The following is a 14,171-nucleotide window of genomic DNA, read 5'->3' as shown; positions in this document are numbered from 1 at the left end:
TTGATCTAGTGGAGCATTTTATATGCTTGGAATATGTGTGAAGAAGTTGGGACCCCATTTTCTTTCATAATTATTGTTGGTTGTGATTGCTTCTTATTCTATTTCATTTTTTTTATTGTATGACCTTCATTCAGTCATACATAATCTATCTGTATGTGAGTAAGTCATGTTCTATAGAGACGCCTCTCCATTGCTAATTGTAGGCGTACTTCCAGTTCCCCAATTTTAAGCTTCCAAATCAGCCTATCAAGTAAATATTTTGTTGGTACATTTTGCTAATTATAATGTTTAAGGCTTCATCTTGTAGAAAGATAGCATTTGGTGCAAGCACTGAACGTAAATCTCAAGGCATGACACCAAAGGAGGCTGCAGAAGATGTTGTTTTACCTTGTAGAAAGATAGCATTTGGTGCAAGCACTGAACGTAAATCTCAAGGCATGACACCAAAGGAGGCTGCAGAAGATGTTGTTTTACCTTGTGTCTTGAGCATTTTACCAAATTGTGTTTTCAACAAGAAAGATCCTATAGTTGATTGGTGCAGATATTTCTCTCTTTCGATGGAGAAACTATTGCTCTGGATTGGCTTATAGATGACGACATTAAAAGATCTACAAGTCCAAACATGCGCTTTTCAGGGAATAACTCAACACCTATAGTGATTATGGTCTTGGTCTGACAAGTGATTCTAATGATCCTTATGTGAAGCACATGGATTATGCTCTTGCTAAGAAAGGATGGAAGATTTTTGTTGTCAATCATCGAGGACTAGGGGGCACTTTTGTTATTACAGGACATTTTTATAATGCTAGGTGGATAGAAGATTTGCAGAGAGTTATTGGTTATTTGCATGATGAGAATCCCAAGGCCCCTTTATTAGCTATTGAGACAAGCATTGGTGCAAATATACTGGTCAAATATCTTGGAGAGGAAGGGGAGAATACTCCATTAGTTGGAGGTGCTGCTATATGTTGCCCTTGGGATCTTGTGATATGTGATTAGTTTATAAATAGAGGGTTTGTCCAAAGACTTTACAACAAGGCTCTAGCTACTGGTCCTCGAGATTATGCTCAGATGCATCAGAGCACCCATGCACAGATTGCAGATCAGGATTCCATAAAAAAAAGACACGTTCTATCAGTGATTTTTGACAAATATTTTACTTATCCTATTGGTAAATATGTGACAGTGGATACATATTACCGCAAGTGTAGCAGTGCTTATTTTGTGAGCAACATATCAGTGCCATTATTATGCATAACTGCTTTGGATGATCCTGTTGTACTCGAGAGGCTATTCCATGGAATGAATGCAGGTTAAACAAAAGTGTAGTTCTTGCCACTACATCACATGGAGGGCATCTTGCATTCTTTGAGGGACTAAATGTAGGTAGCATCTGGTGGGCGTGGGCTACAGAGGAATTTCTCTTCGTTCTTTATTCAAGCTCCCTAATGCATTGTGGAAAGAAGAGTTTTGATCTACTCTCAAAACTTTCATCTCCTATTGGTGAGGGCCCTTATTTGAATGTCACACATGATGGGATGGTTAGTGCACATGATAGTAGTTTTATGCAGTCCCAAAATGATGGCAAAGCAACACCCGCCAAAATATTGGTTCAGGATGACATAAAAATGCATACTGGATCGGATACTTGTCAATCCAGTAATGAATCCAGTATTTCAAACTCCACCAATAAAGAAGCATCAAAAATTGGAAAGGATAGCAACAAAGAAGAATCAAAACTTCTGAAGGGGAATGCAAAGGCATCATCCATATCCAATTGGGCGAGGTTGCTGAATGACCCGAACACCAAGAAGTTAGTTTAGCAGAAAATGACCTCCCATGTTCATTTTCTGCTGGAGAAGTAAAATTTCCATTTTCCACCAAACATTAGGAGTCAATTAATCTGCATGAAAGCCCGAGTGTCTGATCATAATTATTGTTGCATGATGTTATTGTAGAAATTCATGCTTGATGGCTAGAAACACAGGTCATGGATCGCATAGAAAAGTCTGCTCAACCAGGACATAATGTTGTACTTGTTATAACAAAGATTCAAAAAGTTCATAACTCAAAAATACAAATTAACTTCCTAAGAGCTCAATAGGATCTCTTTCAACTCATATGGTCATTGCATCTACTATTTCACGGGATAGACAACACAGGTGTCAAAGGTATAACACAGGATGGATTTCAGTTGCTAGAAACAAATAGAAGGAATATGTTTGGAAGGAGTATTAGAAGTTGATGCGGGTAAAGAATTGTGTCAGCAACTATGCAAGGTGCCTGGTTCTTCACAAACTTTATCTGATGATCAGTTTGGCACATAATGCTAAGGTTCTTGGGTTACCAATAAGTCTAGCCCACTGGTGAGCTCATGATTTGGGTGACTCATGCAATTGATAGACTGACCCCATATTACCAACTATCCCCAAGCATTAAAGTTTATGAGCTTGAAAGAAGGCACGGGTTTGTAATCTCACTATTTAGAAGACTTGTGGAACATAATAAATTGCATTTTCAAGCACTATCCTCGCAGAGTCAAATGAGATAGGAGTTTGTTCCCATGATCTTACCCATTTATCATAAATCTACGTACCAAAACTCAATTTATTTTAGGAGAGAGAAATAAAGCACCTACATAAATGTCAAGTCCAATGTATTTTTGGTCTCATTCTTATGGAGAAACTAAGCAACGCAATGTTGAAAATGACGGAGAAGCAAAAATGGTAATTGCCCTTGTGCGTTGGATGATAGCGAAAGTAAAAAATCCTGATGAAATAACTATCCTTGCTTTGTATAATGGGCAGGTGACACTATTACAAAATATGGTAAGGATTCAATCCTCTCCTGTGTAGAGGGACATGTAGTAATAAGCTACCCTATGGTCAATATTGCCAAAGTACCTGCTATTGTGGAGATCATCCTAAATTCATTGAACCCGTATATTTTACTTTTAGTTGTGGGCACAAAATAACAAAGAAGTGTTCAGAGGATGGAGAAATGAGATCATGTCAGCAGGAAGTAATGCATACATTTGATTCATGCAGATACACAATATTTGTGAAGTGTTGGGAGAAAATAAGAGAGGAAGATAATTTGTAATTGGTGCTAGACTAGATGTAAAAGAATCTAGGCCAGTCAGATTTTGGAAATGAAGAGTCAGGGAATCCCAGCAGTTACCAATATTCAGAAAATGATTTCAAACTTTGAAGGATCTTTTGCGTTAAAACCATAAAGAGCGATTTCATTAAAATGGTGAAGGTATTAAAGTTAAAAGAATGGGATTCCAAAAGATTGAAAATAGATTGTCATTAAAAAAAAAAATGATTAAAAACTTGGATTAGAAAGAATCAGTTATTTTGGTGACTGAAGGGACACAGTCAGAAAAAGGAAATGTTAAATAGGAATTTGATGAAAAAGAAAGGGGCTTCTTTTCTGCAAGAGTAGGTATTGCTAGAGTAGAGGGAAGACAATAGTTTATTTTTTGTATTTCATTTCATGCATTGATTTCTGTAATAGATTTGGCCAGAGTTGCAGGAAAATAAAAATCAGAGCATTGTATTTGTTGTGTTCAAAACAAAGAAGAGTTTTGCTTCAAATCAGAGAATTTGAGTATTATTTTCTAAATATATTCAATCAGAGTATTGTTGTGTTCAGTTTTGGACATTATCTTGCATCTTGCATCAAATAATGAATGTGTTGTAGATCAGAGTATTTGCACGTATTCCTGTTGCATAAATCTGAATATTAAATCTTCATTTCTTCATTGCATTCACATAATTTGCATCCATATTGCATTACCGGTATCAAGAAGTCATAGGAATTGTGGGTTCTTGGCATTGGATATGTTTAGGAACTAAAATCTGCCTGGGTTAGTTCTGTCTAGAGATGGCTTGGTTTTCCTCTTCTGTTCTCAGGTTAAGAACGTACTCAATTAGTTTAGGAACAAACAAATTCATTGAATATCATTGATAAGGGAGCTGTACCTTTCAATTCAGAGGAAATCTATCAATCTCATGATAGATTATCCAACTGTTGGTATCAAATTGTTTCTCACAGGTTTAGGCATGTAAGAGTTACATTGGAAAGAACAATCTGTTTACCAACAAATTTTTGGCGACTCTGCTAGGGAAGCGGAAAAGAAGATTAGTGCTGAAGTTTTACTTCCTCAATTTATATTATTATCTCTACTTGAGATTGGCGACTCTATTTTGATTCTCATCATTTCTAGTTGAAGAGTCCAATGCTTTCATTTTCAAAATTATTATTATCTCTACTTGCAGGAGATTGGTGACTCTGTTATTAAAAGACCATGCCCATTAAAGTTGTGAAAGGAAGAAGGCCAAATCCTTCTTTGATTGAACTTCATCAAACTCAAGATCCAGTCTTGCATGATCTTTTTGATGCTTTTAGAGAAAGCATTACCCATTGAAGAAAAATGAATTTGAGCATTGAAGAAGATCACGCACAAGTCCTTTTATGGAAAAGTGTTTGTGCCAGGTATCACAAATTAAAGGAGCTGGAAATAAAATCAAAGTTATTGCAGCATTGTAGAGAAAGGGTGTTGCAGCTAAGAAAAGAATTGAAGGTAGATAATGATGAGATTGCAAAAGTTCCGCACCATCACATCTCCTATAATTTTTCAGTCCTGAGCGAACAAGAGGTTCAACCAAGAAAGAAAACTAGAAGAAAACCCACATTCAAAGAGATAGAAGCTGAAAGTGATTTCAATTTACAATTTCTTTGGACTGCGCATAAACAAAGCATTGCTGAAGCTGAAAAGAAGAGATTAAGTCTCTCAGAAGATCATCAATCCACTATGTTGTTAAGGTGTGTATACCAACGGTACTTTAATGTCCAAGACCAAAGAAGGGGGAGTTTTGTTTTAGCAAAAGTGCTTAAAGAAAAACCAGTAAATCAAGAACCAATGTCAGTTAATTGTTCAGTTCTTGGAGAACAAGAAATACCCCAACTTCCAAAGGCACAAATTTCAATGGGCAAAGACACTCTTGATAGCAGCTGGGAAATGGTAAGTGAAATAGAAAATGAGGATTCGTCTATGGTTTCTTTTGTTCCTGAGGTTACAAGTTTCAGATTTGATGAAAATGATGATCATCTTTTACATAAAGTTTCTTTTGAAAATCATCCTTTGGTTTGTACACAAGCGGAATATGAAACTTTTAAGTTTGAAGAAGATGATATTAAAAATGATTTTCGATCTTCACAAGTTTATGATGATCCTATATTAGAATCATTTTCTTTTGATGAAAGTACAAAGTTAAACGTTCCCAACAAACTATGTATCGATGGAAAGGCTGGATCATGTTTCAATGATTATCAAATTAAGTTTGAAATTTTAGTTGAAGGAAAGGGTGTAAGAACAGATTTTGTACAAAGATCTTCAGTACCTTGCAATGTGTTGCAGCATCATGAAGATGATGAAGAGCCAGATTATATTTTTCTTTGTCATGAAATAGAAGCTAATCGAGTCTTGGTGCCTGCCAAATGCAAGTCTTCTTCTACAACTGATTCAAGTATTGAAGTTTTGAATTTGGATAGGGAGTTTTCAAACTTGATAGCTACTAGAAAGGATGAAGTTACTTCAGTCCAGATTGACCCTATGTGTGATGAAGAATCATTTTACTTCAGCCTGGATTTGAAATCTAAAAGTTCTATTCAAATCGACTGTGATAAAGGTGCATATGATGGAACATCATTTTCAGAACCATTTGAGTATCCTAAATTTTTCAATATTATTTCAGATGTTGGAATCTCCATTAAAAATGATGTTGTAGAAAGAGATGAAGGTGAGTGTGTTCATGTACCAGATTCAAAATCTTTATACCTTTCTTCCTCACATAAAATGATTAATGGTGCAAGAAGTAATGTGCAGGAAGGCACAAATGAATCAAAAATATATGATGAAGGATGGTTGTTTGGAAGAGATTTCTGGGCCACATATTTTCAGCATACCTCTGGACTCAATTTTGATTATGATGAAGTTGCCAAGGGGAAATGTTTTTGGTTTAACTTGCTGGAGCATAATTTTCTTTTCCAGAAAGGTTCATACTTCTCCCTTCTAGTTAATGGCCATGTGTGAGTTTCTTCCTACTTGCTCTTTTTTTTGGTGAGGTCTCCTCACCTATTTTTTTTAAATAAGCTTTTGTTTCCATAGTTTTGGTGTGTGTAGCTTAGTGTTCCCTGCTTTCTTAGTTTTGGTTTTCCCTTACTCCCCTCCGCCCTCCCGACAAGCAATTCTTTGATGGTCTTCTTTGTGCTTAGACTCCTAACCCAATGGATAGGCACTTGTCTTTTGCTAGAGATTCTAGATTCTTTATGCACTTTGTAGCACATAATCCCCATTCAGAGCCAGTTGTACGCGTACTTCCATTTCCCCAATTTTAAGCTTCCAAATCAGCCTATCAAGTAAATATTTTGTTGGTACATTTTGCTAATTATAATGTTTAAGGCTTCATCTTGTAGAAAGATAGCATTTGGTGCAAGCACTGAACGTAAATCTCAAGGCATGACACCAAAGGAGGCTGCAGAAGATGTTGTTTTACCCTGTGTCTTGAGCATTTTACCAAATTGTGTTTTCAACAAGAAAGATCCTATAATTGATTGGTGCAGATATTTCTCTCTTTCGATGGGGAAACTATTGCTCTGGATTGGCTTATAGATGACGACATTAAAAGATCTACAAGTCCAAACATGCGCTTTTCAGGGAATAACTCAACACCTATAGTGATTATGGTCCTGGTCTGACAAGTGATTCTAATGATCCTTAGGTGAAGCACATGGCTTATGCTCTTGCTAAGAAAGGATGGAAGATTGTTGTTGTCAATCATCGAGGACTAAGGGGCACTTCTGTTATTACAGGACATTTTTATAATGCTAGGTGGATAGAAGATCTGCGGAGAGTTATTGGTTATTTGCATGATGAGAATCCCAAGGCCCCTTTATTAGCTGTTGAGACAAGCATTGGTGCAAATATACTGGTCAAATATCTTGGAGAGGAAGGGGAGAATACTCCATTATAGGAGGTGCTGCTATATGTTGCCCTTGGGATCTTGTGATATGTGATTAGTTGATAAATAGAGGGTTTGTCCAAAGACTTTACAACAAGGCTCTAGCTACTGGTCCTCGAGATTATGCTCAGATGCATCAGAGCACCCATGCACAGATTGCAGATCAAGATTCCATAAAAAAAAGACATGTTCTATCAGTGATTTTTGACAAATATTTTACTTATCCTATTGGTAAATATGTGACAATGGATACATATTACCGCAAGTGTAGCAGTGCTTATTTTGTGAGCAACATATCAGTGCCATTATTATGCATAACTGCTTTGGATGATCCTGTTGTACTCGAGAGGCTATTCAATGGAATGAATGCAGGTTAAACAAAAGTGTAGTTCTTGCCACTACATCACATGGAGGGCATCTTGCATTCTTTGAGGGACTAAATGTAGGTAGCATCTGGTGGGCGTGGGCTACAGAGGAATTTCTCTTCGTTCTTTATTCAAGCTCCCTAATGCATTGTGGAAAGAAGAGTTCTAATCTACTCTCAAAACTTTCATCTCCTATTGGTGAGGGCCCTTATTTGAATGTCACACATGATGGGATGGTTAGTGCACATGATAGTAGTTTTATGCAGTCCCAAAATGATGGCAAAGCAACACCCACCAAAATATTGGTTCAGGATGACATAAAAATGCATACCGGATCAGATACTTGTCAATCTGGTAATGAATCCAGTCTTTCAAACTCCACCAATGAAGAAGCATCAAAAATTGGAAAGGGCAACAACAAAGAAGAATCAAAACTTCTGAAGGGGAATGCAAAGGCATCATCCATATCCAGTTGGGCGAGGTCGCTGAATGACTCGAACACCAAGAAGTTACTTTAGCAGAAAATGACCTCCCATGTTCATTTTCTGCTGGAGAAGTAAAATTTCCATTTTCCACCAAACATCAGGAGTCAATTAATCTGCATGAAAGCTCAAGTGATCATAATTATTGTCGCATGATGTTATTGTAGAAATTCATGCTTGATGGCTAGAAACACAGGTCATGGATCGCATAGAAAAGTCCGCTCAACTAGGACATGATGTTGTACTTGTTATAACAAAGATTCAAAAAGTTCATAACTCAAAAATACAAATTAACTTCTAGGTAAGAGCTCAACAGGATCTCTTTCAACTCATATGGTCATTGCATCTACTATTTCACGGGATAGACAACACAGGTGTCAAAGGTATAACACATAATGGATTTCAGTTGCTAGAAGCAAATAGAAGGAATATGTTTGGAAGGAGTATTAGAAGTTGATGCGGGTAAAGACTTGTGTCAGCAACTATGCAAGGTGCCTGGTTCTTCACAAACTTTATCTGATAATTTAAGTCCAACATCAGATGAATCTGACCATTCCTTTGAAGCTGATGACCAATTTGGCACATAATGCTAAGGTTCTTGGGTTACCAATAAGTCCAGCCCACTGTTGAGCTCACGATTTGGGTGACTCATGCAATTGATAGACTGACCCCATATTACCAACTGTCCCCAAGCATTAAAGTTTATGAGCTTGAAAGAAGGCACGGGTTTGTAATCTCACTATTTAGAAGACTTGTGGAACATAATAAATTGCCTTTTCAAGCACTATCCTCGTAGAGTCAAATGAGATAGGAGTTTGTTCCCATGATCTTACCCATTTATCATAAATCTACGTACCAAAACTCAATTTATTTTAGGAGAGAGAAATAAAGCACCTACATAAATGTCAAGTCCAATGTATTTTTGGTCTCATTCTTATGGAGAAACTAAGCAAAGCAATGTTGAAAATGAAGGAGAAGCAAAAATGGTAATTGCCCTTGTGCGTTGGATGATAGCGGATGGAAAAAATCCTGATGAAATAACTATCCTTGCTTTGTATAACGGGCAGGTGACACTATTACAAAATATCGTAAAGATTCAATCCTCTCCTGTGTAGAGGGACATGCAGTAATAAGCTACCCTATGGTCAATATTGCCAAAGTACCTACTATTGTGGAGATCATCCTAAATGCATTGAACCCGTACATTTTACTTTTAGTTGTGGGCACAAAATAACAAAGAAGTGTTCAGAGGATGGAGAAATGAGATCATGTCAGCAGGAAGTAATGCATACATTTGATTCATGCAGATGCACAAAATTTGTGAAGTGTTGGGAGAAAATAAGAGAGGAAGATAATTTGTAATTGGTGCTAGACTAGATGTAAAAGAATCTGGGCCAGTCAGATTTTGGAAATGAAGAGTTAGGGAATCCCAGCAGTTACCAATATTCAGAAAATGATTTCAAACTTTGAAGGATCTTTTGCGTTAAAACCATAAAGAGCAATTTCATTAAAATGGTGAAGGTATTAAAGTTAAAAGAATGGGATTCCAAAAGATTGAAAATAGATTATAATTAAAAAAAAAATGATTAAAAACTTGGATTAGAAAGAATCAGTTATTTTGGTGATTGAAGGGACACAGTCAGAAAAAGGAAATGTTAAATAGGAATTTGATGAAAAAGAAGGGGGCTTCTTTTCTGCAAGAGTAGGTTTTGCTAGAGTAGAGGGAAGACAGTAGTTTATTTTATGCATTTCATTTCATGCATTGATTTATATAATAGATTTGGCCAGAGTTGTAGGCAAATAAAAATCAGAGCATTGTATTTGTTGTGTTCAAAACAAAGAAGAGTTTTGCTTCAAATCAGAGAATTTGAGTATTATTTTCTGAATATATTCAATCAGAGTATTGTTGTGTTCAGTTTTGGACATTATCTTGCATCTTGCGTCAAATAATGAATGTAGATCAGAGTATTTGCACATATTCCTGTTGCATAAATATGAATATTAAATCTTCATTTCTTCATTGCATTCACATAATTTGCATCCATATTGCATTATCGGTATCAAGAAGTCATAGGAATTGTGGGTTCTTGGCATTGGATAGGTTTAGGAACTAAAATCTACCTGAGTTAGTTCTGTCTAGAGCTGGCTTGGTTTTCCTCTTCTGTTCTCAGGTTAAGAACGTACTCAATTAGTTTAGGAACAAACAAATTCATTGAATATCATTGATAAGGGAGCTGTACCTTTCAATTCAGATGAAATCTATCAATCTAATGATAGATTATCCAACTGTTGGTATCAAATTATTTCTCACAGGTTCGGGCATGTAAGAGTTACATTGGAAAGAACAATCTGTTTACCAACACTAATCTTTATAAGTTTACAATCTAGCATCAATTCTATTATATGAGAACAATCTACTGTTATGCCCATCTTTTTGTTATTCTATTCTTTTCTATTTTGGTAAACCAAGATCTCACGCTCTGGATGCTTTCAATTTAGATGAATTGCCTACAAAGTTCATTTTTCCTTATATAGAAATATGTTGTATGATTTACACATTAACTATTTAAGTGAATTATGCATGACAAAGAAATCAATGCTGTATTTCATTATTGCATTGTACTCTGTGTAACATAATAATGAGTAGATGAATAGAAATAAGTGACATATTTATGCATCTACAAGACTATTTATTTCTAAAAGTGAAACTTCTATTATTGATGCTTCATTGCTTGCTTATTTTGTGATGGAAGAAAGAGTAATATGGTTGTTTTCTTAATGAATGAGAATGCAACTTTTTATTTTCTTTGATGTTTAAGGCTCCTCTGTCTCTCCCCAACATTAGTTAAGGTGATTAAAGATAATAAAATTAGGAGAAAGATTAATTATTCATCCAAACAGAATATGAGAGATAAGTTGTTTTTTTATGTGAACAATGCAACGAACATATGAATCTAGAAAGAAATTGTTTTAGAAGGCTTATGATGGAAATGACCATTTATCTAAAAATCCTTTCTCTTATAATATGATTGTGGCTAATGAGTAAGCACAATTTTTTTATAAAAACATGGGACAAATTTGTATGATATGATTTTGTCATTGAAAATGATGCAAAATGGGTGTACCATCAGCATTACTAATGCACAATTATATTGGGTTGTTGATTCTATTTCATGTTGAATAGATGTTTGTATTAAGAGGTGTTGTCTACTTTGGGTAAGATAATTGGAAATAATGCACACATAATTTATCCTTGTTAAGTATCATGTTAATTGAGTATCGATAATGTGGTCAATATTTAGGTTCACTGTGACATGATTAAATTGCATTGAACTATGGGTCACTGTGAGAGTGATTGAACTACCTAATTATTAGGAATTGAAGTTTTGATTTTTGGAATGAGTTTTCCTTATGTTATGATATGCTTCTAATGGACATATGAGAAAATAAAACTTTTGATTTAGATTGCTTTTGTAATTGATTGAAAAGTGTTATCTTTCATTTGGATATAAAAGGTTGTGTTAATCGTCTTTGTTAAACAGTGAATGGATGGAAATTTTTGATTTTATTGTAGACAATGTTTACACAATTCCATTACTCTTTTGAATGCTTTTCCTATTAGACTATCTCATTGTTGAGTTAGGTTTCATTCATGCCAAGAAAGATTTTAGAGAATCTTTACAACTTTGTGGTGGGGTGGTAAAGCACTCCTACATTATTCTCACCCTTATGTTTCTTGAGCACATTGTGGAGTTCCTTTTAGCTTGGTCATCCTATTTAGACCATCTCAATATTCTAGTATTCTTGTATCTTGTATTTGGTATATGTCTTTCTCTTAAACTTAATGATAATTAATAAATGTTGACTATTCAATATTCAAATGACATTGACTCTCTATGACTTTTGAAATTTATGGAGATCATTGATGTGACATTGGTTTTGCAGGGGCAATCTTTACAATTTGTAATAAGGTTGCTCCTTAATGTTGATGATCTCATTTTGATTGTCAAAATTTCACATGGTTTGTAAGAACATTTACATACACTTGAGTACTTTTGTTATATGGTAGGAATATAGGTTAAGGTTAGCAAAACAAAGTCACAGTTTTCTCTAGTAGCAAAAAAAGTAATTTCAGTCTTTTAGTTTGTTGGTTGTTATTTATGCTTGTGAGGTGTGGGTTGATAAGACCTCCATCTCACAATGGAAGTAAATAAAGGGAATTCAAAAATGTTTGATCAAGAAAATTCAAAACCAAGAGCATCGTCCCATATAATATCTGTTGAAACTACAATTGAAATAATTGTTGTATTATCATTGATGTCAAATCTACTGATGAGACATGTTCTATCTGATCTAAATGTCATATCTCTTATTTGATTGATGAAGAGGATTTTAAATATTTCTCATAACAAAAGCACCTAGAGGAAAGGTTGAGTTATGAAAAGGAAGCTACAATGAACATTTGATTAGTTAGACTATGGAAAGACAAAGTGATTGTTTATATCAAGTTGGGGTTCAAGTCTTTACAATACAAGTCAAGATATATCACTTATGTAAAGCTTGACCAGGAAACAAAGTGAAAGATTGAGAAATACTGAATGATGCTAGTGTCAATTGAACTTCAGTACAAGATGAGAAAATTCAATGTTGATCGAACATCAGTATCGACCGAGTGATAGTTGATGTTGAGCTCTACAATGACTAAGCAATTCAGTGATGACCAAGTGTCATAATGTAGTAATGGCTAAGAAACAATAATTTTACTGTGTATGAGGAATCATGATTTTCAGCTGACTCGGTTGGTTTCTTAGGAATGGAAATTGTATTGAAGATAAGATTGATGAGTTGGACCATTTAATTCAAGGAGAGGATTAGGTATGATATCTATTGATCAAATTCAATGAGAAGCTTAAGGACAAGGAGGAAGATGAAAAAATACAATGAAAATAATGAATTGAATCACAAACCCTAAGATCTACGATGATCATGAAAGTGACAAAAGACCAGAATTATCAATTTAAGGAGGTGTAGAGCCACAATTTAAATAGAATTACTCTTATGTGTTATTTCCTCCACTGTGATTGTAGTTCTACTTTCTTTAGGGAATTATGTCAATTAATTTGCAATAATATCATATATATATATTATCTTATGATCATACTGATCCCATGGAAGGTAGATCCCTTTTGTGTTCTATGTATATTTATGTGGTATTTCCCTTGATTTATCGTCATTTGGGGGCATCTCATAGTGGAAACATAATTAGTAGAGTTTTTTATGTTTTCATTGAAGCCATTGCTCCTATTATAGTATTAGCAATGACTTTAATGTGGGGGCATATGCTCTGCTCACTTATTGCACACACACACTTTCAATATTTTTTTTTCAAGGTGCTTCCCTCCCTTTATGGATTAGTAACTAATCCTTAAAGTGAGGTTTTTTTATTTTTATAGGATCTCTTGATCCCTCTAGTTTCAAAATTCCTTGATCCCTTAAGGTGGAAGGTGTCCTTAAGGCTGGATCTCTTTTACTTTTGGTTTTACTCTTATGAAATAGAATATTCCTAAGGGTGAATCTTTGATGGGTTGACTAGTGAGTAGCCACATTCATTAGGCGGTTTAATTCCATCTTTCCAGTTGTGCTGTTTCTTTGTGTGCTTCATAATGGGACATAAGTTCTCACTGGGTGAGATAATCTCTCTCTCTCTCTCTCTCTCTCTCTCTCTCTCTTCTAGAGATGTCTCTCTTATTATAATCTTGGAGTTGAAAAATATTTGAGTCCTTGGGGGCTTGAGAGCTTCTTTGTCCCTTTGATTTCAATAAGATTATCTTTTCATTACGATCTCCTTTACCAAGAGTTTGCATCGAGTCCATACTCTTGCTAAAGTGGGGTATAAGTGTATCGTAGAAAATAGAAGCACTTCCATTTACAACTAGTTTATCCCTCTAAGTAGGTGGTATGGGATCATGTCAAGGGTCTTGAGTGGGTATTTGATTGTGCTAGGTTTTTTTTCCCCTGTTCTACTTCTCTCTCCCTATTTCTAGCCCTTTTCTGAAGATCCAAGATCTTTGACCTTCTAGGTCAAGGATAACCTTGACCTTGACCTAGGTCAAAGTCGACCTTGACCTTGACCCTAGGTCCAAATTTTAGGTTCCAGAGGTTTTGGGATATTGAGCTTCAGAAAGTTTTATTTCCTTCTTATGGGTTGGCTGTTTTGGATTTCAGAATGGAAAAATCTTAAATTGTATTTAATTTAGTTCCATTTCTGGGGGTTAAGGCTTAATTGGAATTTAATT

At 35.3% G+C, this 14,171-nt stretch overlaps 1 pseudogene; it reads left to right on the top strand.

The window, feature by feature from the left end:
* The first annotated feature begins 284 nt into the window (after window positions 1-284).
* LOC149575943 (uncharacterized) lies at window positions 285-1,823 on the top strand (annotated as a pseudogene).
* Window positions 1,824-14,171: the final 12,348 nt, after the last annotated feature.

This window comes from Cupressus sempervirens, chromosome 1 (assembly GCF_028749045.1).
Source record: "Cupressus sempervirens isolate cs-2001-9-10 chromosome 1, ASM2874904v1, whole genome shotgun sequence".
In the NCBI taxonomy this organism is placed as follows: domain Eukaryota; kingdom Viridiplantae; phylum Streptophyta; class Pinopsida; order Cupressales; family Cupressaceae; genus Cupressus; species Cupressus sempervirens.
This window is presented reverse-complemented; position numbering and strand designations above follow the sequence as displayed.